The 26,668-nt window shown below is 42.0% G+C and overlaps 1 protein-coding gene across 4 annotated transcripts in view; it reads left to right on the top strand.

The window, feature by feature from the left end:
• The first annotated feature begins 12,596 nt into the window (after nucleotides 1-12,596).
• Nucleotides 12,597-26,668, top strand: part of ADCYAP1R1 (ADCYAP receptor type I) — a 141,021-nt gene continuing 126,949 nt past the window's right edge. For all 4 annotated transcript variants that reach the window (XM_055710029.1, XM_055710028.1, XM_055710027.1 and 1 more), the window contains exon 1: nucleotides 12,597-12,884. The gene's annotated coding sequence lies outside the window, so the exon portion shown is untranslated. The remainder of the gene's footprint in view (nucleotides 12,885-26,668) is intronic.

Genomic DNA, 26,668 nt, shown 5'->3' with positions numbered 1-26,668 from the left:
TTTGTTGGTGTTCACCAGCACCATAATTGCCAATTTTTAATGGGGAAACTGAGGAAAAGAAGGAGAAATAAGAATACAGTCCCTCAGCCCACTGTCACAACTTCTGCTCAGGTCTTTGACACATCAACTGTATCCATCACTTCAGAAAAAGAACAACCTTGGCTTGATTCTTCATGTAATTGCAGGATGTATATTTTTATTTAAAATATATTTATATATTTTAATTCTATAAATATTTATAAGTTGTTATATATTTACAAATATAAAAAGTATTTTTCTATATAATTATAAATATATATACATCCATTAAAAATACATGGAGAAACTGTTTCGGAAGATTAAATGGCACTATAGCAAATTTGTAGTACATAGACATATACCGTATTAGATCTAATAGTATGAAGTGTGCATGTACTTGGTGAAAAGCCAAGGATATTGTGGGAGACATCTGAGGGATGTATTTTAACTCTGGCTGTTAAATGCACTTATAAGCAGCATGAGCAATGTGTATTATAACAGAAATTATTGACCTTAGTTGTACTGAGTATGTGTACATATGGAAGAGGAGGCTGTAGTGATAGTCCCTCCACATTTATACATGTAAACATTTATACTGTAGACATCTTCACTTAGTGAAACAAACACATCTTATATTTTCACTTTCAGTGGAAACAAACGATTTAAAGAATCCTTTCACTGAGAGGAAATGGGTTGAATCCTAGATTTTTACCTCTTCCAGTGTTTCTGAAAGCTTTCATTCAACGCTTCTTGTAAGGATGTTGGTGAACTTGCTCCTGCAGGTGGTAAGACACTCAGCTGTGGCACTGCAGAGGGCTGCAGAGATAACATGAGTGAATCAGGCGGACATCTGACTGAGCCTCTTCTTTGGGAAGGTCCACAGGAGAATGAGAAGATGACAGAAAGGGGTGAAAGACAATACACAGGCAGATGAAACCAGCATCTTTAACGCAGCAGAACAGATGGGCAGAAGGCAAAGGAATGTAAAATACCAGAGGAATGCAAACAGCTACAGTTGGGCAAAGTGCAAAGATCAGAACTGACTGGAGAGAGGATGCTGTAGCCTTTATACAAGGTTTAAGACTAAAATGAGTAAGAAAGGAATTAGGCTGTAAGGCAGATGTTTGGTGTATTAATGATATGTTGCTGGAAAAAGAATAAAATTGTTTGCCCTGCACATAAGTAGTATTTGACTTTTGCTAATCTTGCTATTGCAGGGAAAAAAAACCCCTCATAACCCACTAATTTTTTAGGATGATAATGTGTTATGTCTACCTTATGTCATGTCAACCTGCTAGGATCAGACTGTGTTTTGATTGAACAGAGAGCAGAAACAAAGCTGGTCTTTAAAACAAGCACCATGTGAGGAACTCTTTATTTCAAATGTAGAATATGTGTAGAGTTAAGCTAAATTCTGAGATGTTATTGCTGTGACAAAAATACAAAAGAAGTTATATTAAACCTACCAATTTTATGTAGCTTATTGTAAGGTTATGTAAAAGAAGTTGAAGTGATTAATTAAAATGGAAGTTAGACAGTTCAAAGATAAAAGAGAAGGCTAAGGAATCATTTTTGGGAGCTTTTCTGAGACACTGCACCTTGTCTTGTTTCTGCCACGCTAGGGTGTGAAGTATGAGGTCTTTTGTTCTGCATGACTTTGATTTTAGTAATTAAGTAACTCACTTTCTGTTTTGCTTCCGCAACATGTATTTCTCTGTGTGACTCTAATAACAACCCTTGTCACTGTTCAAAGAGAAGTTTGAATTCCAGAAACCCATAACCTGTTTAAAGAAATCATAAGAACTTCAAAGAGCAAAGCAGTAAATCCCAGTATAGAACAGAAATCCAGATACAAATAAGAACGGAGGGTGGTTTGGGTTTTTTTGTTGATTTGTTTGCTTTGTTGGTTATTATAATTTACATGATAAAATAAGATGAATGGGTTTTATTTTTGGGAAGTTTGGAGAATATAGGGACCTCCTGATTATGTCAGACCCTTCACCTGTCTAACCAAGTCTTCATTTCACCTAAGACAAGGTATATTAGAGGAAAGTGTAAGAATCTAATGCCGAGGGTAATATGTTTTGCATTTTATTTTTGCCCTGGCCTTTAGTAATTAGGGACTGATTAAACCTTTCAAGCTGTAACATATCCTACTAGATTTATTTCATCATTATTATTGTTTCCTCTGGATAATCTCGGTATTTTTCTTATTTTCCAATTCCTTCCATTCTGATTTGTACTCTTGGTCGCTTTAATTTTTTTTAGGGAAATGTGTTCCACCACTGAAAACTTATCTTACAAAGTATTACCTTTGTCAGGGTTGAGTTCCTCACCTTTTCATTCATCTGGCCATCATAAGCCACTAAATTTTGTTCAGTTATTGAAGTCAACAATGTGTGTTTGGATAAAGCATCTTCTGAAGGTGACAAATGTACCTGTCTTGAAGAAATCTAGAGTGGGATTCAGCTCATCCATCTTTAGATGTTGACAGCATAGGTACCTTTTCCTGATCCAAGGCTCCTTTAAAGTTAGTGGAGAGAAACACTTTCAGGATATGGTCTTTCTCATTTATTTTATATGCCTCCCTTAGGTTGTGGTGATTCATGGATTGACTTCTGGTGACTGTATGAACTAGATTTCTTCTGACTAGAAAGGGAAACAAGGATCAGTTCAGCCACAGGTATCTACATTGCAGGTACATCTAACCTTTGATCAGATGAATCCCTTAGAGATGAAGAACCTTCCCCTTCCTCTGGTACATTATTCCAGTGGTTGCTTTTTCTACTTATTTAAGAAAGCATTTTTTGTTTCCAAAATGCATTTGTCTGGCTTTTGCTTCCAGTCACTAGCGTTTCTTTTTCTCTTCTCTGCTAGGTTTGACAGACCCCAAGAAGCAAGCGTACTCTTGTTGTGAATATTTCATCTAATGTAATGTTTTCATACATTCATGTTCCTGGAGATGAAGACAGAAATTTTGTATGAGCCTGCTTTTGTTTGCTTGCATAGCATTTCATGGTCAGAGCAGGGAAGCGGATTGTCAGGGAGGCTACAGTCCCATGTAGGAGACCGCATTTGATGCCAGCATACACTAGACTGCAAGGAGTGTCATGAAGCATGGAAACAGCAGAAGAGATACCTACTAGAATTCAAAGGAAAAAAATTAGCTTTGTCATATTTGATTTAAGACAGCTGGCTTTCAGCCAAAAGTAAAGGAAGACAATTTAAATGGAAAAGAAAAAATACATATACAGGGAAAAAGCAGAGGAAAAAAGAACGTATCTGAATGTAATTACCAGTGTTGTTATGTTCAAGTGACAAAGCATATTCGTTTTTACAGTCTGGCTTACTAAATGATGACAAACTACAACTAGTAACAGCCACAGCTATTCCTTTGGTGCAAGTGTGAGCAGGAGATATTTTGTAATGGCTAAAGTTACATCTTTGTTCACTGCTAATGACTTCGACTGGAAGGTACTATTTCACATGATAAATGCAATGTAGCACCTAGGACCCAAGACAGTGTATTAAGAAAAACAAATATATGTAATAAAAAGAGTAAGAAATTGTTGTGGTGAAAAAGTCCTGGAAAAAATATAAAACAAACAAATTTCATTCTCTAAACAAAAGATGATTTCTTCATTCCACATCAAGAATTGCATCAGGTAAAACAGCCAGCAGGCATCAGTCCCACATGAGAAAGCTCTATGAGTGGCATGATGTAGCAATAAGCTCCTTCCATTAAAACCTTTTAATTATGGCTTGGCTTACACAGATCTGACACTCAGGCTAATCATACACCTTCTGCAGCCCACACTAGAGTGTTATTTCCTTCCACCTTCATCTCTTTTGAAGGAAAAGTGATTTCCTGGTTGTCTTCTGTAGCTGATTTTTTTTCCAGCCATCCTTCTTCAGCAGTAGAGAATCTCCCTCCAAAGGTATTTCATGCAAGACCACCAGATACTAGACTTAAGTAATTTTGAGTGCCGGAATTAATGCAATAGCCAGAGCTGGACAATCCTCACCTCACAAAGAGGAGAACAGAAGGGACTTCAACTCAAGACATCCTGTCAGAGAAATTAGAAGAAAAAACATTTGGCTGTAGGGTTAGGGGAGCCATATGTCTATGCCTGGAGATAAAGGAAGGCAGAATCATCCAAAGTGACAAAACCAGCTTATAAATCAAGATAGTTCAGATGGGAAGTGTGACCTTTGAATTTAGCCACAAGTTGGTCATTAATAACTCTAGTAAGAACTGTCTAGGGAGGATGTAATGCATCTTTCAGCTTCTGCAAAAGGAGACTGCCTGAAAGATGAAGGATGGTGTGTGTCTGTTGGAGATGGAAGTTGGATAGGTCAGTGACTTCTTCCTCAAATCTGCTTCACTAGTGTCTTTACTATGCTTTAATTAAGGAGAAGTTGTCTGGGTCAGGGCTTAGGCCACAAATTCTGGAGCCATCAACCTGCAGCACAAGAATTCTCATGTGGACTCACTTTCAACCACCTTCTAGGTCTGAAGGTCAAAGTGAAAATTTTCTTGGGTGGCTTTGGTTTTAAGAAAAGATTTAATAAATTCTGATGGGTATCCACATTCTTTGGATAGCATAAGCACCCTGAAAGGAGACTTCTGCTGATCAGTCACATTCTGATAAACGTCCATGAAGGTTTATGTGCTTGTGGAAGGTTCTTTCCATACTTGTTGGCAAGCAGGATCTACAGGCAACTTTCAGCTTTCAGAGGACACCTATTTCTTCTAACATTTTTGGCTTAGGCTTTTGATCTCATTACAATATTCACTATTCTAAGATAAATACTGTTAAGGTTTACTCCTTACAACTGTATTTATATAAGGCTGTATGATTATTTTTTTTTTAATCACAAATGCTTATTAATAGACTATTCATAAAAGCTTTGTGTATATTGAGCTTCTTTATATTTGTAGGTAAAAATTCAGAGGGAGTTATTTATTAATCTTTTTGCAGACCATAGCTACTGATTACTGGATTACAAGAAGGCACAGATGTATGTCTTGCTATATTAGTGCGCTTTTTCTGATTATTTTTACAGATATTAAAAATCTTTGGCTGAGAAATAAATCTTTTGCAGTAACTCTTTTAGTGAGACATGGGTTTGAATTTCTGTTTTGAGACATAACAAATACATTGTTACATTTTTTCTTATATCTGTTTTGGAAATTGAAAAAAAACCCTGAGTGAATTGTTGACTTCTGGTACTACTTAAAGATGACCCTCTCATCCTACTGTCCTGCCACTCCCCTCAACAAACATGACAAGCCAAGAAGACAACAAGAATATTTCACTGAAAGTTGCAATTTTCTCTTCTAAACCTCCTGCTGACACGTATTGTGCCTAGCTCTGAGCAAACTCACTAAATCAGTGGGAAGGCTCATGATAGCAAAGTGAAGGACATGAGGAAACGTTCTCAAGACCGTGACCCTAACAAGAGCCTTGATAGACATGGTGAGCCCTTCCCTGTCTCCACACAGAACATCTTGTGATGCACCTGTGCCTGCTGGCCTTATTTTCTCTGTGATGTGCTTGAGCAGGCCATAAGTCGCAGCTCAGAGGCTGGCCCTCAGAGCTTCTCAGCACTTCATTGCTGTTTCCATTTCTGACCAGAGCTAGGAAAACCCAGTGCATCTTCTTCTCCACCTCCCTACCAGGCATACCATGAATTTGTCTGTCATTATTTGTCCTTGGACACAAATGGTCTGAAAGCCAGACTTCCAGCCACAAAGTAAATTAAGAGAAATCGGTAGACTGGCTCTTATCTCAGCTGAGTAGAGGTAGCATCAGCTGCTGTCTTCTATGTGAAACTCGAGTATAACTTTGGGTATGACAACAGCAGGTTCATAGGCTCATCGTGACAAAACCCAGAGTCCCAGCCTGGCCTTCAAGTGCAGTTTGAACAACAGACTCTTTCTACACTCCTGTTGTATTTTAGGTTCTTATCATCAGCTTTGTTTTCTGGAAGAAGTACTGCATACTGCATCATTTTGTGCCCTGTGCTCTTTGAAGCATTGTATATCTATTCCTCCTGCCCTCTAATAAAGAAAATAGTGCTGTCAGAAGATAATACAAGTTTCCTTCGCTGAGTGCTGAGTATGGAGGCACACAGTGTAACCATTGTTGATCTCTTTTCCAATTCCAGTTTTATCCAGGTTTGGGAAAGAGAGAAACTCCCAGATGCTTTATCAAGGATATGGGAAAAGTTCCCCTTGGACAGCAGCATAGAGCTGAGTGGTAGAAGGTGGACATTATCTCCTGAGATTGTTCATTTTGACATTTCTCTCCCTTCCCCTTTAGCACTACCTGATGCCATGCTCCTTCTCACATCAACATACTATGGTTACATCTGCATGACTAGACAGCTCTTTACTGTCTAAAACAAAGATGCATCCACATCTGGTTATTTTTATTTATGCTACTCATGTTCCTCATAACTTCATTCCTCATGCAAAAATCAGAAAAAAAAAAATAATCCCAGTCTCATTAAGGAAGGGGATGAAGTGGAGTTGAAATGAAGGAATACTCACTATAATCATTAACAACTGATTTATTTACACAACTTGTATTTTGTTTATTAGAAGCTCAAAACTGAAACAATTTTCATTGGTTTTGCCAGAGTTCCTGCAGAACTTTCGGTGGGTCAGACTGAAAGGCTGTATTGCAGTTTAGCAGGGCTAGTGAACCTTAAACCCTCACACAGGTGTGTGTTTGTACAATCAAGAAACAGAACTGTTGCAAAAATCAACTAACAATCAAACTAAGTTTTCTTAGGATTGCTATTGACTGAACATAAACATCTGAGTGCCTTCCACTCCAAAAATGCTTTAGATATTGTAATTACAAAAGTGGAGAGAGCAACAGACTACATTCAAGTAATTGAAACACTTGAGAGACAGTAATCTGTCTGAGAAGGTGATAGCTCAGCTACCAGAAACCCCACCGCTAAAAGTATTACTTGCAAGTTATTTGTCATGCCTAATCACAAATGAGACCTTCTTTTACAGATGGTACCTCTACAAATAATTTTCTCCTCAACAGTGATACCTATATCTTTTACCTGCAAGTGCAACTTGGGCTGTATATGTAACCACCATATGACACATTTGTCCCATATAACCCAAATTACTTCAATGCAATTTAGATACTGTGAGCTCTTTCTAAAAGTCAGCGAGCAGGCAGGGATGTTTCAGAAGTACCTGGACAGTCACAGGAGGGATCCATCTCTAGAAACAGACCGTAGAGCATGGGAAGTCCTAGAAAACTCATTCATCTAAGTGCCTAAAATCGTGGCCCTGTAGTGATAGGGAGCTTATAAGTAGAACTGTAGGAATGCTGGAGCTTCAGTTCAGATTGAAATAGTAATTTACATAATAAATTACATAACATACATTTATAGATCTATTTGTAAAATAAATTTTTATAATATATAAATCGTATATTTATATCGGAGTCAGATGAAGTGCCTGGTGACCGGAAAAAGGGAAATTTGCACCCATTTTAAAAGCAGTAGAAAGGAGAACCCTGGGAACTACTGACCTGAGCCCCACCTCTGTGCCTGGGAAGACCAGGGAACAGATCCTCCTAGAAGCTCTGCTGAGGCACACGGAGGACAGGGAGGTGACTCAAGGCAGCCAGCACAGCTTCACCAAGGGCAAGTCCTGCCTCACCAGCCTACTGGCCTTCTGTGGTGGAGTGAGTACACCAGTAGAAAAGGGAAGAGCTACGGATGCCATCTATCTGGGCTTCTGCAAGGCCTTTGACACAGTCCCACACACCATCCTTCTCTCTAAATCAGAGAAATAGGGATTGGAGGGGTGGGCTGTTCAGTGGATGAGGAACTGGTTGGATGGTTGCATTGAGAGACAAGTGGTCAAGAGCTCAATGTCCAGATGGAGATTGGTGAAAGTGGTGTCTCTTGGGGGTCCATATTGGGCCCAGACTGTTTAATGTCTTCATCAGTGGCATGGCCAGTGGGATTGAGTGCACCCTCAGCAAGTTTGTAGGTGACACCAAGCTCTGTGGTGCAGTTGACATGCCTGAGGGATGGGATGCCGCCTGAGGGACCCCGACAAGAACAGGTTAGCCTTGCCTGCACTGTAAACCAATTTTAATGTGTGTTCTCCCCTCATTTTTCTAAGTAGTTAACTACAGCATCTTTGCAGAAGAACATGTGTGAGTGAAGTGAGGGGAGTTGGTGAGGGAAGGTTGCAGTTGTTCTCCAAAAAACCTCATTACAGTGCTGGGGGAGGCAAAGAAAGGCTGCATACGGGAATCAAGGAGGTTGATTCAATTAAATTCCCTTTGAGGAATTTGATCAACAGCCTCCTGTCCAGTCAGCTGGGAGTGAATTTACAGCACTTCAGCTTCTTACTAGTGGCTGCTATGCCACCTTCCAGCAGCCTGAGGTACACATCTCTGTGGGCTATGCTGCCTTACATTAACTAAAAGGTAAAAGTAAGAATACAACAGGATACCTGCTGCTCTTTAAGTTCACACTTGAAGATACTGCCTTCTAACACAGTGATGTAGACCTTTGCCTACACACCAAGTATGTCCCAGTTAATCATAGCAAGTGGGGTATTTAGCATTCTGCATTCTTCCCGTCTGTGGACACAGTTCCACTCATAGAAATGTCTTAAAACAGTACAGCTCGTTTTAACAGCTAGCAAGGGAACACATTACTGTCATTGTCTGCATAAATAGCTGTTTTCTCCTACTCTCTGCCTCCACCAGATCTTGTCCTCAGGAACCAGGAGATGTCTCTTTCTCACTGTTAGAAATCTACTGGTTGGTAGGAAGTGACTGAGGAATATGCAGAGCAGAGGGCTTCATCTGGCATGAGGGATTTCTCAACCTCACACCTCAGCACAGGAGATCTTTCTTTTCCTCTGGGCCTTTTTTTGATCCCCAGTACAGCTGATCATCACATCAGGGGATCTGCAGGCCAATAGGGTATGGCAGGTGGGATCTCAGGGTAGGTGGGAGGCTGTGGCACTATCCAGGGGTAGTTCTTGTCCTGGCAGAGGAGAAGCTGCCAGATGGGTGAGTCTCAGTATTTCAGGCTTGTCAGCTTGATAGTGAAAGAGGAATTAATCTCATTAAACCTTAGACGTCTACTTTGTGGGTGTTGCCAAGCTGGGCTAGTGCTCCCCTCGTGTCTGATGTCTGTGGAGAGAAACAGGTACATTTAGGACACAGTTCCTCCAAGCTTTCAATATCTCCTTGGGATGAGATGGATCTTGCCTTATATTCCTGTGACTGCACTGATCAGATCTGACCTTACTATGAAGGGAGAGATGGTTAGCCCATGCAGACCTAGCTATTCGGTTAACTAAATCACACCTGAGGTGTCAAAATAAAAGAACAACGACAAGGACCTTCCAGCAAAATACCTTTAACCCAGTCTCAATACACACTCCAGCAGCCAGCTTGCCCATGTCTTGCCCCTGTGCAGGATGGCAGATGGATGGCTCTCTAGGTCATTCAGCAGTAGCTCACATTTTTCTCTCAGGAAGCCGTCTCCTGCCCCTGTCAGTCTCTCAGGCCAGCCAGGGTAATGGCTATGATGCTTTACACACACTTAAATGATGAAAATCTATTTAATAGATGGCTCGTGAGGATAATAGTAAAGCCTTGTTTGCCTGAAAATGGCTTAATTGTTTTCTCCTAAAGAAAAGTGTCTTCTTCAGAGAACAAAGTTCTTAGGTAGACTCTCCTGATTACTTCAGTAGGAAACCTGGTATGAATATCAGCTGAGATCATCTAGGGCAGTCCAACTGCAGCTGGATATGGGCCACTAGATGATTCTTTTGGCCCATTGCCCTTCTCCGGGGAAAGAGAGGGAGCAGATGTTGGAGCAGCACATAATATATGAACAGCTGGGAGCCTTATTCCATGCTTAGTAACCCAAGACAACATTTCACAGTGGGGCTTCTGGTTTTTGAGGTAGGACTGCCATAAATTCTGGAAGTTTTGAGGTGACACAGCTGGGGTTTTGTTGTGGGTTTGTTTTTTTTTGCAGGGGGAAGAGATTCTTTAGGTCTGTAGAGCAAACATAGATGTTTTTTCATGAGTAGAACAAACAATTTGCTGTAGAGGTTTCTTTGTCCCACACCTTACCCTTTAGGATGCAGAAAAATAAGGCTTGCTGAGATACACTTGACTAACAACTCGGTGTCTGATTTAATTAATCTTGACTCCCTCAACATTTCATGAAAATATAGTCAGGTGTTTTATACTATGGAGACAGACAAAGTAGGTACAATAGATGACATCCTAGTAGTGCCTCTCTCATTCATGACTGTATAGAGTACACAGGCTGAATATCTCAGCTATACAATGTAAATATCTACATCTTTTGTCTGTTTTCTTTTGTTCCTGTCGTATTTAGTGAGGTTACTGAAAGCTGTGAGATGCGGCTAGAGAAGATGGCATAACTGGCAGAAAATGTGAAAAGGGAAGCTTTGAAAAGTCTAGCTGATTCTTTTTACTGCCCCATGGTGCTGGAATAAAACCAGAGCTGAATGCATTCACAATGTGTCTGTGCATGCTTTTCTGAAGAGAAGGCATCTCTGCAGCCAGGGGGCTGTTACGGTGCCAAGGGGCTGGGAGCAAGGCTGTCTGGTCTAGTGCTGCTCTTGTGGAGCTATGCCCCTCGGGCTCCTGCACCTGGACTGAGAGCCACAGGGACTGTAAAGTACAAGTAAGTAATTGGGTCAGGGATTTTTACACTGGACAGGTAATGGATTTAGATGTTTTTATGACCAAATTGCTTTTTTGGTCTCCTTTGTTTAATCTAGGAGCAGGGTAAAGGCATGGAGGATTTTATATTAATATACACGCAAAGGAAAATGGAAGATGGGAGATGCAGAAAATGAAGGGCAATGGGTAAAAGATAAGCAGAGGAAAGGGCTTCTACAAGAGGAAGAGCAACAGTGTCACTATCCCAGGTGCTGTGAAATTTCAGGGTAATTTGAAAAGCCTCATCATCAGGCAGCCGCTCTTACAGTGCGGGTGTCTGAGAGTTTGGGGAAGGACAGGGGCATTCAGCATGTCAAGTGCTTGACATGGGTCTGTGGGGCCTGAGAGCAGCATGGCTGGCAACAGCAAAAGCAGTGTGGTGCCAAGTGTCTCCACGGGATGCCCTGGCAGAGGGCTCCTCGAGGCCTGCTGTAGATGTTTACCGAGCATTTCCCAGGTCTGGGGAGCTTCCCCTTGAGTGCTACCCTCTCCAGCCAGGAGCAGCGACTGAATACTTTTGTGCGCTTACCTTGCAGGAGTCATGTGCCACCCCATTCTTTTCCAGATACAAGTCCCAGGAACGAGCTGGACATCCCTTAGGCTCTTGCTAATCGTCTCAGCACTCTCTACAGCTCCACTTCACTGGTTTTCCTGCAACAGGTACCACTCCTGCACTGCCTTTGCGGGAATGCTGTTGCTGTGTAGCTCTGAGGCAATGCAGGACAGTGCAGATGCTGCTGTTCCTGTGCAGTCACTTCCCTTCCTGTGTGTGTGTCTGCTGTGGGAGGGGAGGAGATGCTTTCCACAAGCTCAGAGGGCTCATCCTGGACACGGGCCACCTGCCTATCCACAAATACCATCACCAAAATGATGCTTCCAGGTGAAATTCCTGCTCCACTTCCCCTCCGTTCCCCTCCCTGACAACTCCAGCTACTTTATAATTTTTTCTTTTTGCAATCAACTATTCTGCAGCTCAGGGAGAAATTGCCTCCCTTCTCCCTCGCTCCCACAGCCCCCTCTCCCTTCCAGCAGCAATGCCGTCCTCCTTCCTATCACCGCGTTTTGCTGACCTTGTCACACTAATTAAAAAAAAAAAAAAATCTCTAGGACGGCAGAAACGGTGCTTAGGTGACAAGGAGAAAGAATTTGGGGGAGGTAGGAGGAGAAAAGGGAACGGGGGTGGGGGGGTGTTTGATTTAAGAAATTTAATTTGAATAAACCCCTCCTCCTGCTCCTCCTCATTGGTTTCCTTTTCTTCCTCCATAGTAATGAGACCAGGCAAGGACAAGCTATTGGTTCCATATCCCCGTTCCTTTCCTCAGGCACTTGGGGGAGGAGGTGTTTGCATTTCTCCGCAGGACCAGCTCGCTTTGCAGAGCATTGTCTGGCTGTGAGAATCACACACACACACACACACAGAGAAACACAGGGGCGAGCACACCGTAGCCTTGACTCGCAGGCAGAGCATCTGATCCAGTTTGGAGACCGTCCTCCTCCCCCATCCCACCCCCTACTTCCCGAGCACATATAATCTCCACTAAAAAAAAAAAAAAAAAAAAAAAAAAAGGGGGGGAAGTCAGGGGGAAAAAAAGAAAAGTTTGCAGATCTCCTCTCTCCCTTCTTGATTTGTTTGCTTTTGGGTGGGGGTGTTGGCTTTTGGTGTTTTGGTTGGGGTGTTTGGTTTGGTTTTGGGGTTTTTTTTTGGCTTTTTTTTTTTTTTTTTTTGGTGGTTTGGGTTGTTTGGTGGGGTTTTTTTTGGTTTTGTTTTTGGGTTTTTTTGTTGTTTTTAATTTAGCTATGGCAAATTCCTTCACGGCCAGGAGCTGGCCCATCCCCTGAGCAAAGGCAGCCTGGACATGACCGGCAGGCGAGGGAGGAGGAATTTGGATTCCCTTCGGAGGCGCCGACCCCTCCTCCGCCCGGTGCGAGCGAGGCGGGGGGAGCCCGGCCGCGGCCGCTCACTTCCAGCGCGGGCAGCCGGCGCTGGCCAGCTCCTGCCGGGGACCCGGCCAGTGTCCCCCGCGGCTGGCTCCCACGCCGCCCGGGCACCGAGGGGATGCAGCATCTCCAGCGCCGGGACGGATCCCTGCTGCAATGGTAAGTCCTTTTCGTCGGCCTCTCCCCCTCCTCCAGCAGGGGTAGCATCGCGCCGGCTCCGGGTACCGGGGTGGCAGCGGCTGCCCGGCTTTGCCCCGCTCGGGCCGGGTACCGGGGGGCAGCGGGTACCGGGGGGCAGCGGCAGCCCGGCTCTGCCCCGCTCGGGCCGATCCTGAGATGCCCAAGCGCCGGCTCCCGCAGCCGGCGAGGGAAAAGGAACCGCCGGCTTGTCTTAGAGTGACATTGATTTATCGGCTGTTCCCTCATCTTCCCCAGGACCTGGGAATACTTCTTTTGGAGGGGACTAGCATGCAGGCTTTCTGTCTTCAGACAGAACTGCAGGCTTTGAGGATGCGTCCGCGAGATAGATTTGGTTCTTTTCAAACACATAAATCTCCTTTCGCAAGTGGTGACAGGTTAACGTGCTCGGTATGGGGATCACGTCTGTTTTTAACACAATATGGCTGGTAAATAAAACCTGATTGCTAACAGACCCGGTGCTGCTGTTGGCATTTTCGAGCTCAAGGCTCCCTTTGCAGTTCTGCATCTTCACCTGCCGCAGAAACTCTGATTCACCCTTCAAGCAGTGCACCAGGACTTCGCCGTTTTTACTGTGGGGCAGTAGTAAAAATTGCCTTAATTTGCCTTTGACCTCTGCTTGCATGCCTCTGTGCACTTCTCCTTATCAGTATTTGAACAGCTGGTTCTAGTAATATCTTTATGTAAAGCACATCTTAAGTCAGAGAGACAGCATACAGGACAGTGCTTACCGCTGGGCTGTGGATTGAACACGGGCACAGTTCAGGTGTGTATTGGAATCTGAAGAGTTTAGGGCTAAGGAGAGAAATGCAGCATGCTGTTCAGGACTGGCAAATGCATGGAAAAAAGAAAAGAGAGGTGGTTTTGTTTAGTGTCATGCCGGTGTTTATGGCTAGACGAGCATCCCACTTACACAGAAGCAGGTTTGGATGAACTCCCTGGAAGTCAGTGGCTTTCCTCTGCATCTAATCGGCTGGTAAACAGAAGCCTTTAGCTTGAAGAATATATTGCAGTAGCACTAGAGGTAATTATAATTATAATAACAATAATAAATTTTCGACAAAGTGAAAAAGGCAGCAAAGTGACCTGATTCTTTCCTAGGGTATTATGGATTACTGTCTGTCTTGTGTATTTTAATTACATTGCAAGTTTTGGACTGGTATGGCAATATGCAGTGTAACTGAAGCAGCTTTTTGGGTGGTGTTTGGGTTTTTTGTTTGTGGGGTTAGGTGGGTTTTTTTGTTTGGGTTTGGGGTGGGTTTTTTTTTTTGGTTTTGGTTTTTTTTTTCATCTGTTGGAGTCAACAAACAGCAAATGGATTTTCCTTTGCTGCTATTTGGGTACACAGCCATCTCACTTCTCCATTCAACCTATGCAACACTGGTCAGGTGTGGGGGGGAAATGTTTCCTTGGCTAGCATACAGTAATCAAAAGGCATGTATGGTTACTTAGGGTTACTGTCAGTGACAGCATGAAGGCAAACTCCTTACAGTGAGAGTGATACAGTTACAGAGAAAGAATGCATTATACAAACACCTATACTTGGCTAAAACATAACACCCTGGAGCTGCCTTGAAAGAAGTTGTCCTATGGGTTGAGGCAATACTGCTCCAGAGTTTGATGAATAATTAAGGAAAGCTATTCAGTGCAGTAATGGGAGTTGGATTAAAGTTGACGTATCTGCTTGCATGTCGGTTACAGTTCTGGGTTATGGTCTCCTACCTTCCCCCCCCCCCTTCTATGTGCTGAGGGCAATGTTTGCTGCTTTGTTGTTCATTCAGGGCAGCTACAATACACATATTTGTCTTTAAACAGGGAACTAGCTTTGTGATAGCTTCTTGGCTTCAGCCTTCCATTATTTGTTGGGGTCTCTGAAAGAAAAGAGGAGGGGGTCCTTCTTCCCCATAGATTTAAGATGTCTGCTGTTTGCATGCTGGTGCCACAACCGCATGTAGGTCTCTAGATCTTCTGTTGTCAGTGTATGTGTGAAGCTTGTAAACACGAAGGCAGAAGCTTTGTTGTGGGATGCTACCAGGGAGAGAAAACCCGAGATTTCTGAGATTGTGGGCTGCACTGTTGATCACGTTCAGACCTTTGTTCATCACATCTCTCTTCATTTGGCTGACTGAGCCAGCATCCTGGAGATATTTTTTCTGGGGTTGAGTTCCATATGTGCCTACGCCTTTGTTAAGTTGAGACCCATGTCCCCAAGCTGATTCATTTCAATGTAGCAGATTTTGTTTTCCTTTCCTTCCTTCTGAGCACACTTAGTACAAACAGTCTAATTCCTAAATTAGCTCAGATTATCTTTTAATGAAACCAGAGTATTTGAGTTAAGAAGCACTGAGAAAAAGTAAACTCAGGACAGGATCATGCTTTAAATCATATCTGGCATTAAGATGGGCAGAAATGTCATGTCTTACAGTTAATCCTGATTTAACAGAAGTGTTATTTATTTGCCAGAGTTCTCAGGAGAGGTAAACTGATAACAGCTTATAGGAGTCAGTGGAGGTACTGAATTTTATTTCACCCACCCCACTACTTGGCCCAGAGAGTGCAGCCTCAACCTTTAAGTCGGCAAAGTGTATTTTTGTGTTGGCTTATGTTTCTTTGTTTCCATCCCCTTTCTTTCCACATGCAGCCATCCCATATCACTTGTGAAGACAGTGGGGGTGGGATTCAGTACATGCTGCAGTCAACAGGATTTTGGAGTGAGTTTTCCACACCAGTGCAGAAGTGGAACAACTCTACTGAAAGGGATGCAAATGCACCAGTGACTAACTTCCTCTTTTTTCCTATCTAGAACTTTAAAGTCATCTTTGTTCGTAATGTATCATCAAGGACAGCAACACCACTCTGTTTCAGAGTATCCTGCTACCCAATATATACAGCATCCTATGATGGGATACTTTTCCAGTTCCCTCAGTGCTGAATTTGTTTGTTCTTAAAAATGCTCTGCATACAGAAAGGTATTTGGTAGTCTTCCACAATGCTAACAAGTACTAGAATTCATGTGTCTGTGGTAGCTGTTGAAACGCTGTTTGGATTGTAACTGAGTGGACACAAATATATGGGAAGAAAGCCAGACTTTTTTGCAGAGTACTTCACGGCAGAATGTCAAGCCCTCACCCCATTGCTTTGCTTGTGCTTTATTCTCTGACCACCTTTGCTCTCTCAGTTTATTGATCTGTCTTCTTAGGCTTGAACTTTTATCTCCACAAGGCAAACTAGGAACTTTTTGTTGTTTAAACCTTGTTTACGTAACTCATTGCTGTTCATTGATTGTATCTCTATGCAAGCTAATGGGCTGATCTGTAGAGTAGCAGGACTAATAATTTCAGGGTAGAACTTCTCAGGAGGCACTAAATCATTCCATCTCCTGAAGAAAAGGTAGAAGCCTTGTCACACAGAGCATTTAAAGCTAACATGGCTGTTGTGCTGAGGAGTATTCCCTTGGAAAGGGATTCCTTGGAAAGGAAATATTCCCTGCAGAAATACACAGACGCAGTTACAGTGACTCTTGTTTGCTACTCTGGTTCTTTCTACAGTTGAATCCAAATTTTTCTGAGATAATCATCCCATAGAATGAGCTGCTTTGCATTTGCCATTAGAATTTATCTGCTCTGGAGACATCCTGACAGTCTCATTCCTGCTCATTCAGGTGTCACATTTTACTCTTGGATGGTTTAAGGTAGGACTATATTCTGAAACTGCTCTGATCTATTTAATAGACAGACTGTTTCAGAAATAAAGTTTTAAAAGGTGTTTAAACCTCTGCTAAATACCACTGTTTAAAAAAAGGCAAAAAAACCCCACAAAAAAAAACCAACCCAAAACTCCAAACCCAACAAAATAATTCTAGTTTTTCTTAGCATAACTCATAATTCACTCTAGTGCTAAAGGGGCAAATATTTATCTGGTCTAACTCTTCTTCACAATAGTTATGACAATAGCAATAATAATAATAATTTATTTTCTAATATTTTGGGGATATTGAAGTCTAAGTACTCCTTACTGAATATACAACCTTCTGCCACATACCTTTGCAGGTTTGTCCATCCCATGTTGATGCATTTCACAAAGAAGCCTCAATCACAGTGGCTTTTGCACTCCATTAGAGATGATTGGGTCATGATTGCTCAGGAGCTGCAAATGGAAGGATAATTATAGTCCCTTATCTGTGATTTGTTGGGCCTGCTAAATGGAGCTGAGGATTAGGGCAGGAAAAGCCCTTTTAATCTGCATGGTGGGTTAATAGGCTAGATATTTTTATTTTTATTCTTTAGTTCTGCAGAATGAGGCAAGTTTTGCTACTTTCATTTCCTGCAGGGGACAGTATATTGTCCTAGCTGATTGGGTGGGGATTCTTAAGGAAAAATGCCCTACTGAAGGGAAATGTGACAGAATCAAGTTCTTTCATAGGGAGTAGATGTATCCTTAGGTCCATCTCTGAGGAGTGAAGGAGGTATAAATTTCCATATTCTCAAGGGGAAAACTTGGCCCCAAAGGATGCCCTGGCAAAATTACCATTCATTTCATGTGGAGGAAGGCTTTCTCGCTCAGAAGTGTTAAGCAGCCTGGGTGATGTTCATCTACTCTCACTTAAGCATCTGAAAACTAGGTGGTCATATCCAAGCTAATCACCCCAATCCACTATATGTGGGGAGGGTGGTTCATCTCATCCTGAAGTCAGCTGAATCACCCCATGGAGGCTCTTGCAGCAGCATCCACATCCAAAGTCAGTGGGATTAATCTTTCTGTAATATCTCGGAGTGTAATTCCTCTCTTGCTCTCATCTGTGCTCAGGTGAAGACTGGTAATTTTTTGCTAGCTCATAGCAATAGCAAATTGTGATAGATGTTAATCTTTCTAAAAAGCCCAAGCTCTCTGTGGTAGCCCCCACATCTTCCTCACCCATATCTTCCCTTTATTCAACCAATGGCAGTCTCAGGCTGTCCGTTGCAGGGAGAATTCATGCCATGTGTCCCAGGCAACATCCTATCTATTTGTCTTTTTTTCTTTTAATTATTATTCATTGCTTATTTTAAATCTCAGTGGGTTCCTTCTGCATGTATCAACACTTTCTGTCTTCAGAGCATCTCCAATTACAAAGACAGATTTGCCAACTGAAGCTTGTATATAATTTTGTGAACGGGGGGAATACATCAACACAGGCACACATCTAGGATGGCAACATGATTTTCTGCAGGCAGATGCAAGCTTGTTTTGCTTGTTCTCTGAGCTAGCCAGAAACTGTGCAATGCTCCAAGCTTCATCTAATACACCCTACTTGTGAATAGCTACACTGTAAGTTGCAAGAAGATGGAGATGAATGCTCACTGGACCTTATTAGCTTAGGGTTGCACCTTGTGAAGTACATTTTGACCAGCTTGGAGCACTTGACATGCTTAGGATTACATGATCTAAAAGCCGGCTTTTTGCCATAAATCAATAGCTCAATGCTTTTTTTTAATAATACATCTACCCTCTGTCCTAAGCTAACAAAATCCCCCAGTCGGTTGAAAAATTGATTTAACTAGCACCTTCCTCCTTAACTATGACATTTAAAAATATTTACTGAAATCCACATAATGAAAAAAAATATATCTGAACCTCCCAGAACACATTGATCAGTAGACTGGAATTAAAGTTGCAGTAGTAAGAGATACCCTTCTCCACTGCAGAAAGAAACTATATTTATTTAGAAAGGCAGTTTAAAAAAGCTAAGATATCCTTAACTATTAATTCTTTTTCCTGGAATGGTAAGACTTTATTAAGTCACAGCATTTCTGTTTCTGCTCTTACTGTCGCATTTTTGAAGTAGGTTTATAGAAGCTTTTTTCATTTCTAGCAAAACCATAAAATGGAACATTATGGTCATAAGTAAAAAGCATTTCCTTTTAAAAAGCAATTTTTTTTTTGTAATAAGGACATTTATATGTGTATCTAAAACCTTAAAATAATGTAACTAGTACCAAAAGTCAAATATGAGCTTGGGCTTAGTACATTTCTGAGATGTTGGACACACAACAGAACTTCCTCTCTTAAGAGCTGGCCTAGAAACAAATTATATAAAAAAGCCAGCACAAGTGCATTATGTAAAAGCCCAAGTTAAAGTTAGTAAAGTTACTCATTTCCTGTGTTTTAGAGAGCTGGATCTTTGGATTCCTTCCAGGAGTTTTGTGCTCTAACTTAAGATGCAAAGGAGATGAGAGAGCATCAGAAATACCGCAGATGCTTAAGCTCTTCATGACTAAGGCTGTGAATGTGTCACAGCTGTCACTGGAGCCTTGGATTCCACAATCCACACTCATTCATTCGAGTTGCGTGGAGTTTGACATCTTGGGTGGTTTTGTGCTAGTGAATGGGTTAGTTAGCCAAGATGATTATGTACAGTGGGCGAACAGCTGGAACAAACTTCATCAGAGAATAGTACTCGGTGACTGCAGAGGAGAGAGCAGCATGAAAAGCCATCATGAGCCATGTTGAAGTTGTTTCTCTGCAGCAGTCAAGTCTCTGGACACTGCTCTGCATTCTCTTGCTTTTTGTTCTCCGACTTGTTTTTTGTACCACAGCTGGGTGTAGCACTGATGGTCATGGAAAAGAGCCTTCAAAGACTACAAATGTCTGCATGTTATTCAGAAAAGGAGAAGAAATTAATGTCACCAATGTTTTGGTTCCCCCAGCAAGTGTAGCCCTGACAGATTTTTACCTCTGGCATTCAGCTTACTCCCTTTCCTCTGTTTGGAAGACTTGCATGTCTTTTTTTGCTAGGATTGTTTCTACCATGCTGACCAGAAATGGGATTCAAGTCATAGATTAAGACACCTAAAGATAGGTGTGTGTTTTGAAATGGTTACCCGTACCTAAGGACAAAAGCCTCTGCTATAGTCAAAGGAGATTTAGGACATGGTTCAGCCCCCTGAACATAGGTGTTAGGTGCCATCTGAGGTTCCCTGGGGTATCTAAGATCTACCAGGGATCTGTAGGTACGATGCTTATGTACACCACATCTTTTACCCTCCGTATAAAGGCAGGTAAAATACCCTGGGGCATTGGTGACACCAAACACCAGCATTCAGGCTACTGATTCTGGCCCCAGGCCAATGCCTGATGTTGAGATAAACATAGGTATCTACTATAGAGTGAGCTCTGTAACTCATTAGCTTGGAAAGTCTTCAATAAATGCCACGGAGACAGTTTAATCTGCAGTCTAAATCCTGTCCTGGGTTTCTGATCCCTCCTGGTGATTTCAAATAAGACTGCTCAAATCTTGGCCTCAGTGCTCTTACCCCACACAGAAGGAGTTCAGCTGATTTTCATATACTCTGATGCAGGACTTGGAAATGCCCTTTGGTATTGCTGTCTTGGGACATCACAGTTAAGATACTGAACCACAAAAGAATTACTACATTGCAGGTCTATCTGTATAGCTCCACATTGTTCCTGGAATTATTTTCCCTGAGGTACCTTGAGACTGCATTCACCTTTCTCCAGATTCAACTACCACAAGCAGCTCCTGTGACAGAATAATCTAGAACATGTTTTTCTTCCTACATAATTTCATGGATACATAGAATGGTTTGAGTTAGAAGGGACCTTAAAGATCACCTAGTTCCAGCCCCCTGCCACGCGCAGGACCACCCCCCCCACCCCCCCCCCCCGCCCCCAGCCCCGGTGGCTCCCAGCCCCATCCAGCCTGGCCTTGGGCACTGCCAGGGCTGGGGCACCCACAGCTGCTCTGGGCAGCCCGTGCTGGTGCCTTGCTGCCCTCGCAGGGAAGGATTTCTTGCTAATGTCTCATCTAAATCTACCTCCTCTTAGTTTAAAACCATTACCTGTTGTCCTGTTGCAAAATGCCCTGCTAAAAACTCTGTCCCCATCTTTCTTATAAGCCCTCTTTAAGTACTGAACGGCAGCTATAAGATCTCTCTAGAGCCTTCTCTTCTCCAGGTTGAACAACCTCAACTCTCTCAGCCGTTTCTCACAGGGAAGGGTTTCCATCCTTCTGATCATATTTGTGGCCCCCCTCTGGCCTCCCTCCAGCAGGTCCGTGTCTTTCCTGTGCTGAGAACTCCAGAGCTGGACACAGCACTGCAGGGGGGTTCTCACCGGAGCGGAGCAGAGCGGGAGAATCCCTTCCCTCGACCTGCTGTCCATGCTGCTCGTGATGCAGCCCAGGATTTGCTTGGCCCCCTGGGCTGTGAGCGCACATTGTCAGGCCATGTTGAGCTTTTTGCCCACCAGCACCCCCAAGTCCTTCTCCTCAGGGCAGCCTCAATCCATTCTCTGCCCAGCCTGTACTGATACTGGGGGTTGCCCCATCCCAGGCGCAGGACTTTGCACCTTTACGGCTGAAATATTCTCAGCCTATGCTTCATCTTTTATTATGTTGCCTTGTACAGCTCACTAGTCCATGCTGGCTCTGTCCTGTTACCTTAGACATTGTCCCTCCATCCATACATCATCACTGTCCTAATCTCAAGCAGGGGAAAAGGTCAATCCATGGCAGCTGTGCCATGATCTGATGTCAGTTTACATTCCTTATGACAGCCTGACTGAATATTCTCATTTTATCTTGGCACTTCTGGGTGTCCAAGACACAGATCTTTTGCTGTCCAACTTTCTTTCCCCTGTTACTTCTGACTAAATGACTGTATATTATATGCTGCCTTTATAGGCAGTGGAGTCCAGATCTCAATTTTTTTGATCCCAAGTAGGTTTCTAAAATAATTCATGTAAATTGGACGTCCTTTTTACCTCCATTAACTATGTGGGAATACTGGACAGTGAGTGCTGTGGAAGAGCCAGGTAAGCTAGACAAGATGATCTGAAAAATTTAAATGAGATCTACTGACTTAATCTGAATTGGCCAGATTGAAGACTATGCAGGCATGTCTGACTGCATGTCCAAGCTAATCCATATCACTCTCTTTAGCAACATGTACAAACTTGCATTTTGTAAATCAGCTTTGAGAGCTTTAACCCGAAATGTTAGAGCTTGTGAATCATGGGCTGGTTCCAACCTGTAAAATTTTTCTATGCTTTCTGCTGTGTCCTTGCCATTTCCAAAATGCATCACCCTAGTGTGCTACTACTTCTGTGTGTCCCTGAAAAATCACCAGCTTTAATGCCTCAGTATTTACGTTTAGCCTGGAACAGGTGAAAGGTCAGCCTGGAGATATAACCCGTACAACAGAAAACAATGTGCCTTTGTATCAGGAATGACAAAGATGAAGATGACAGACTTGAAGATGGCTGAACTTATCTTGCTGTTTCACATCTCTGCAACTGCTCTCAGCATAAAACAATCTCCATCTTTCCTCAAAATGCATCTCAAGACTTAGCTTCCTTGGCTGGTGGAGCAACTTAGATCAGAATGTTGTCCATCATCCTGCTGCCTTGACTTTCAGCACTTCTAAACATTGTATTAACCTTTGTAGCAGTTTTTTCTCCTCTAAGATCAAGAAGGCTCAGAAAAATGACTGACGTAAGGGAACACAAAGAAAAAAAAATCTAACAACATGCTCTAAATTGAACTGGTAGTAGTGACATCATCTGAGGCTGACCTTAGCCTTCCACAAAGACTTAGTCCCTAAAAAGATATAAATTCCTCTGTGCTCAGCGAAATGAACCATACTGATTTGCCATCCCATTTAATAATCACATGAGCAAAAAAGCAAACAAATGCACATTTCTCCAAGTACTTTCTGCTCCCTTAAGTGCCAAGTTTGTCCAGTACCCTTTTTGCTGTGTGCCCTCTTTGTTCAACTGGGATTCAAGCTTTTCTTACCAATGTTGTGACTTCAGCCAACATTAAAATGAGATCCATGGCTGGCAGCTCTGTATTATCGTGCCTGGCTTTACGAAATGTTCTGTACAATTCCACACCTTATTCTTTGTCATCTATATCTGTAGACTACTGTCTTTAGCGACCCCATAAGTAACAACAGAAAGCAGGCAAAGTTCAGTGTGACTTACGCATTGCTCCACCTGTTATTTTGCATTTTAGCTTCCCATGAGCAGTTTTGGAAGAGCTCCTACACAATGTTTTGCAATGAGCTAAGGGAAGGAACCATTGTTATTAATGTCAGCAATGTTGAAATGTTTGTCAAGTATATTCTTCTTGCTTGTTGCAACTTGGCCTTGCTACAATACCATTGAATCAACAAGATGACCCTGATTTCTTAATATGTCTGTCAGTAGACAGTCTACTAATGTTATTTTAATTCTTTTAAAGTAAATAATTTAAATAAATCAGTCTATATATTGAAACCTGTTTGTTCATTTGGTGACTTCTCCAACATGTTGCTCCAATAACAATGAAGCTCCATTGCAAAAGTGCAACACCTTATGCAAGACTCCTGGAGAGCTTACAGTTTAAATAAATTCCTACAATATATCTACCTGAGATACATCGAAGAAGCATAAGAATATAGGGTTCAATTAATTTTTTACCTGAAACAGTAATTTAAAATAAATCAGATGATGCCCCCAAATGATGTTTTTTCTCCACTGTCCATTAAGGGAGTCTGCGATCACTTGGTTATCTACAAACATCCACAATGTATATGTTTGAAGTTACTGGAGGGAAATCCGCTTTGATTTGCATAAAGACATAGAGAAAATTTGAATAAAAGCTGACAGCTGAGTACAATTTCTCTGAGGTTTTGTGTACTGTTGCTATCAAAACAATCTCTTAACCCTCTTTACAATACAAAGGCCTTCCATGTAAAGGATGAGGCACTAGGGTTAATAGATTTAAAGTAAAAAAAAGGTAAATATATATATATGTATGTATGTATTTCCTTCATAGATTTAGAGAATTTAAAAGTGGATACTTACTCTTCTTCTCCCAAAGGATTTCTTGAAAGTATCACTGTCATTATCCTAAATTGGTAGTTAACGAGGAATAAGCTGTGGAAAACTCACAACCTCAGAGCTCTTAGGTGCTCAGAGAAGCACAGACCCATTGCCAAACATTTATCAATTGCTTAGGTATTGCAATGTGCCTTTTTATTTTTATTATAGGGAAAGTCAGAAATTTCTGTTGTCTTTTCAAGATAAAACACAACTCCCTCTACATGGAAGAAATAGTTTTCAGTAAGATCTGTTCAGCAATGGTGCATTTGCTAGACTTAGCATTGGCATGAATACCAATTAGACTGAAAATGGTTAGGAAAACATAATCATTTACAATGCTGTAGTATGGGAGGGAAACAGGAAGAATCTGCAGTAACCGGGAGAATCTGATTTCCAAATGAGTTTCTCTCTATGCAGTGTTTAATAAATAGGATATATAAGAAATAAAGGCAAACACCACAATTACAAACAATGCTCAGGGAAAATCATGGCCCAGAGGGTGTTCTCATAGGCAGTTTGGGTGAGGCCAGTTTAATTTGTGGTAAAGCAGTTTAACAGGATGGGTAAAAATGATTACATGTTACTTGACCTCAAGGTCAAGGAACGATCCCAGACCCTATGTATTTAGCAGTGTAGCTGTAACATTAAAATCTGGGTTTTTTTCCTCTTCTGCTATGAAACCACCATTGGTGGCTGTTGGCTACTCAGTTTGCTTCTGTAAGCTCCTTATACACAAGCAAGGAGCTGACAAAACACTTTGATACAAAGGTAGATGATGAATTCAACATAAAAGCAAAGGCTCCTGGCTGGCTGGGCACGTAGATTTTTACCTTGGTAAAGGGTTGCTCTGTGGTTATTGAATTGTTGCCATTGACAGATGGATTCATTGTAGTCCAGCTGTTTACTTGGACATAACAGTTTTGCTTTTAGACCTTTTAAGCACTTTTGGTCTAGAGGCCATAGAAAGGAGCGTTACAGAGAGCCAGGTTACACTTTTTACACAAGAGGAAGTGGAAGAGAAGAGTAGAGACTGCAAGGAGCTAGGGGCCGCACCAGAAGTAAACTTATCTACTGGGAGATGTTCTGGTTCCTGGGGAAACGTAACTGTACATGAGACCTCCTTGACACTGCCAAGGAACCTTAGGAAGTGGGATCTGACATGGACTCCCGTCAGTGGTAATGAGAAAGTATTTTCAAAGCTCAAATGCTCTGAAATGTTTTTATATTGGTGAAGTCTTGCCATGTATTCTATTTGGACCATTGTCTGTAAGTCTTGGCTGAGTCCCTGGAAATTAGAGCAAATGATTCTGTTCCATAGTTGCTGCCTGTTATAAGCTATGTCTCTTTTCAATGGATTTAACTGCTATTTCATTTGCAGTCTGCAGGAGAACTGGTGACAGGGGATATCTGTGTGCATGCTCCTGTTTGAATGTGTTTCAGCAGAATATGTTGTTCATCAAGTTCTTCGGGATACAAGGGGCTCTAGGACTATGGAATACATTGGCTGTGCCAATGCTGAGAAATTAAAAACCACTAGGGAACATCCTGGACCTCTCAAATTTGGTCACTAAACTGTTATTAGATTATTATTAAATTAATGTTAAATTATTTGCATGGCATGTTGAAAGGGTTTGCAGACAGGTCAGCTAAGATTCTTCTTTATAATGCCTGCTCATGGTTCAGAGATTATCAAATTCCATATATCATTCCCAACAGGCAGTTTGTGGATGGCTACTCTATTTGAAGGGATGAAAAGGTTAAATAACCTATACATACCCTCTTGACCTCAATGCAAAAAAAAAGCATGCATCTAAATTATTGGAGGGGCAGGGGAAGAGGGGGTGAAGTATGGCTGAAAACACCACCACAAGTGAACAGACAGAAAAAATTCTGCCTTGTGCCTCCCACATTCCCTAGCTCCTGTGCTGCTCTAGGTCTCCTAACCGTGCTGTTGGACTGTAGCGGGGAGTATCTTAAGGCAAAATCCCTTGGCTTAGTCATGGCTTTGTTTTGATATCTCATGTTGTGGCAAATCTGGACTATGGCTTTTCTGGAGCATTAGAGTTCAATCTGCTTGTGAAGTAAGGACTCAGCTGAGACAGAGCAGGAGAGAGCTCCCTTGGTGGGCAGAACTGATTCTCCAGAAAGCTGGGAAGCATGTTGAAAGAGAGAGCTGGCTGCACATCAAAGCGTCTGTATACTCAACTTGCAGATTCCTAGGAAGTTGTTTCCTTAGTGACAATAACAAGAACAATTTTAGAGTATTTTCTTCATGCCTGTTTTAGTGTTTGAGATATGTTCAGATGTCAAAGATTACAAATGGCACTTCTCTGCAGAAAGGGGGTTTTTTTTGGTTGTTTTTCTTTTTTCTAGCTTACACATAGGAATTCTTGTTTAGAATAGGGATCTGTCTGTCTAATACTGTTAGTATTTTTAAATCCACAGACACTGTGGGAGCTAAAGGAACAGATCTTGCAGGATTCTTAATATGCCTAGTAAATGGTAGCAAGTTGGGAGGTTATCTCTGTAGTGTGAGTGCTATGGGCCTTGTAGTCTAGACATGAAGCTTACCCAACTCCAATGACAAGGTGCTCACCCACTCTCAAAACCAGGCTTCTAACAGGAAAGAGTAGGAAAGTGAGTAACATAGTAAAACACAACATTGTGTTTAAGAAACAAATCTTGACATAAGCCAGCAACCTCTGTATTTGCCACTATACACAGTAGATTTTGAAAACAAATTTTGGAACCTGTTTTTTGGGGAAAAAAAAAGATAAATTAACTGCAGAATGGGACTGCTCTACCAATGAGACTAATTTCTTGGTTTAGTGTATGCTGAAAAAACCTGGTAGGATGAACACCCAAGACCCTGAGCATGAGCA

This window comes from Falco cherrug, chromosome 4, assembly GCF_023634085.1.
Source record: "Falco cherrug isolate bFalChe1 chromosome 4, bFalChe1.pri, whole genome shotgun sequence".
Classification (NCBI taxonomy): Eukaryota; Metazoa; Chordata; class Aves; order Falconiformes; family Falconidae; genus Falco; species Falco cherrug.
This window is presented reverse-complemented; position numbering and strand designations above follow the sequence as displayed.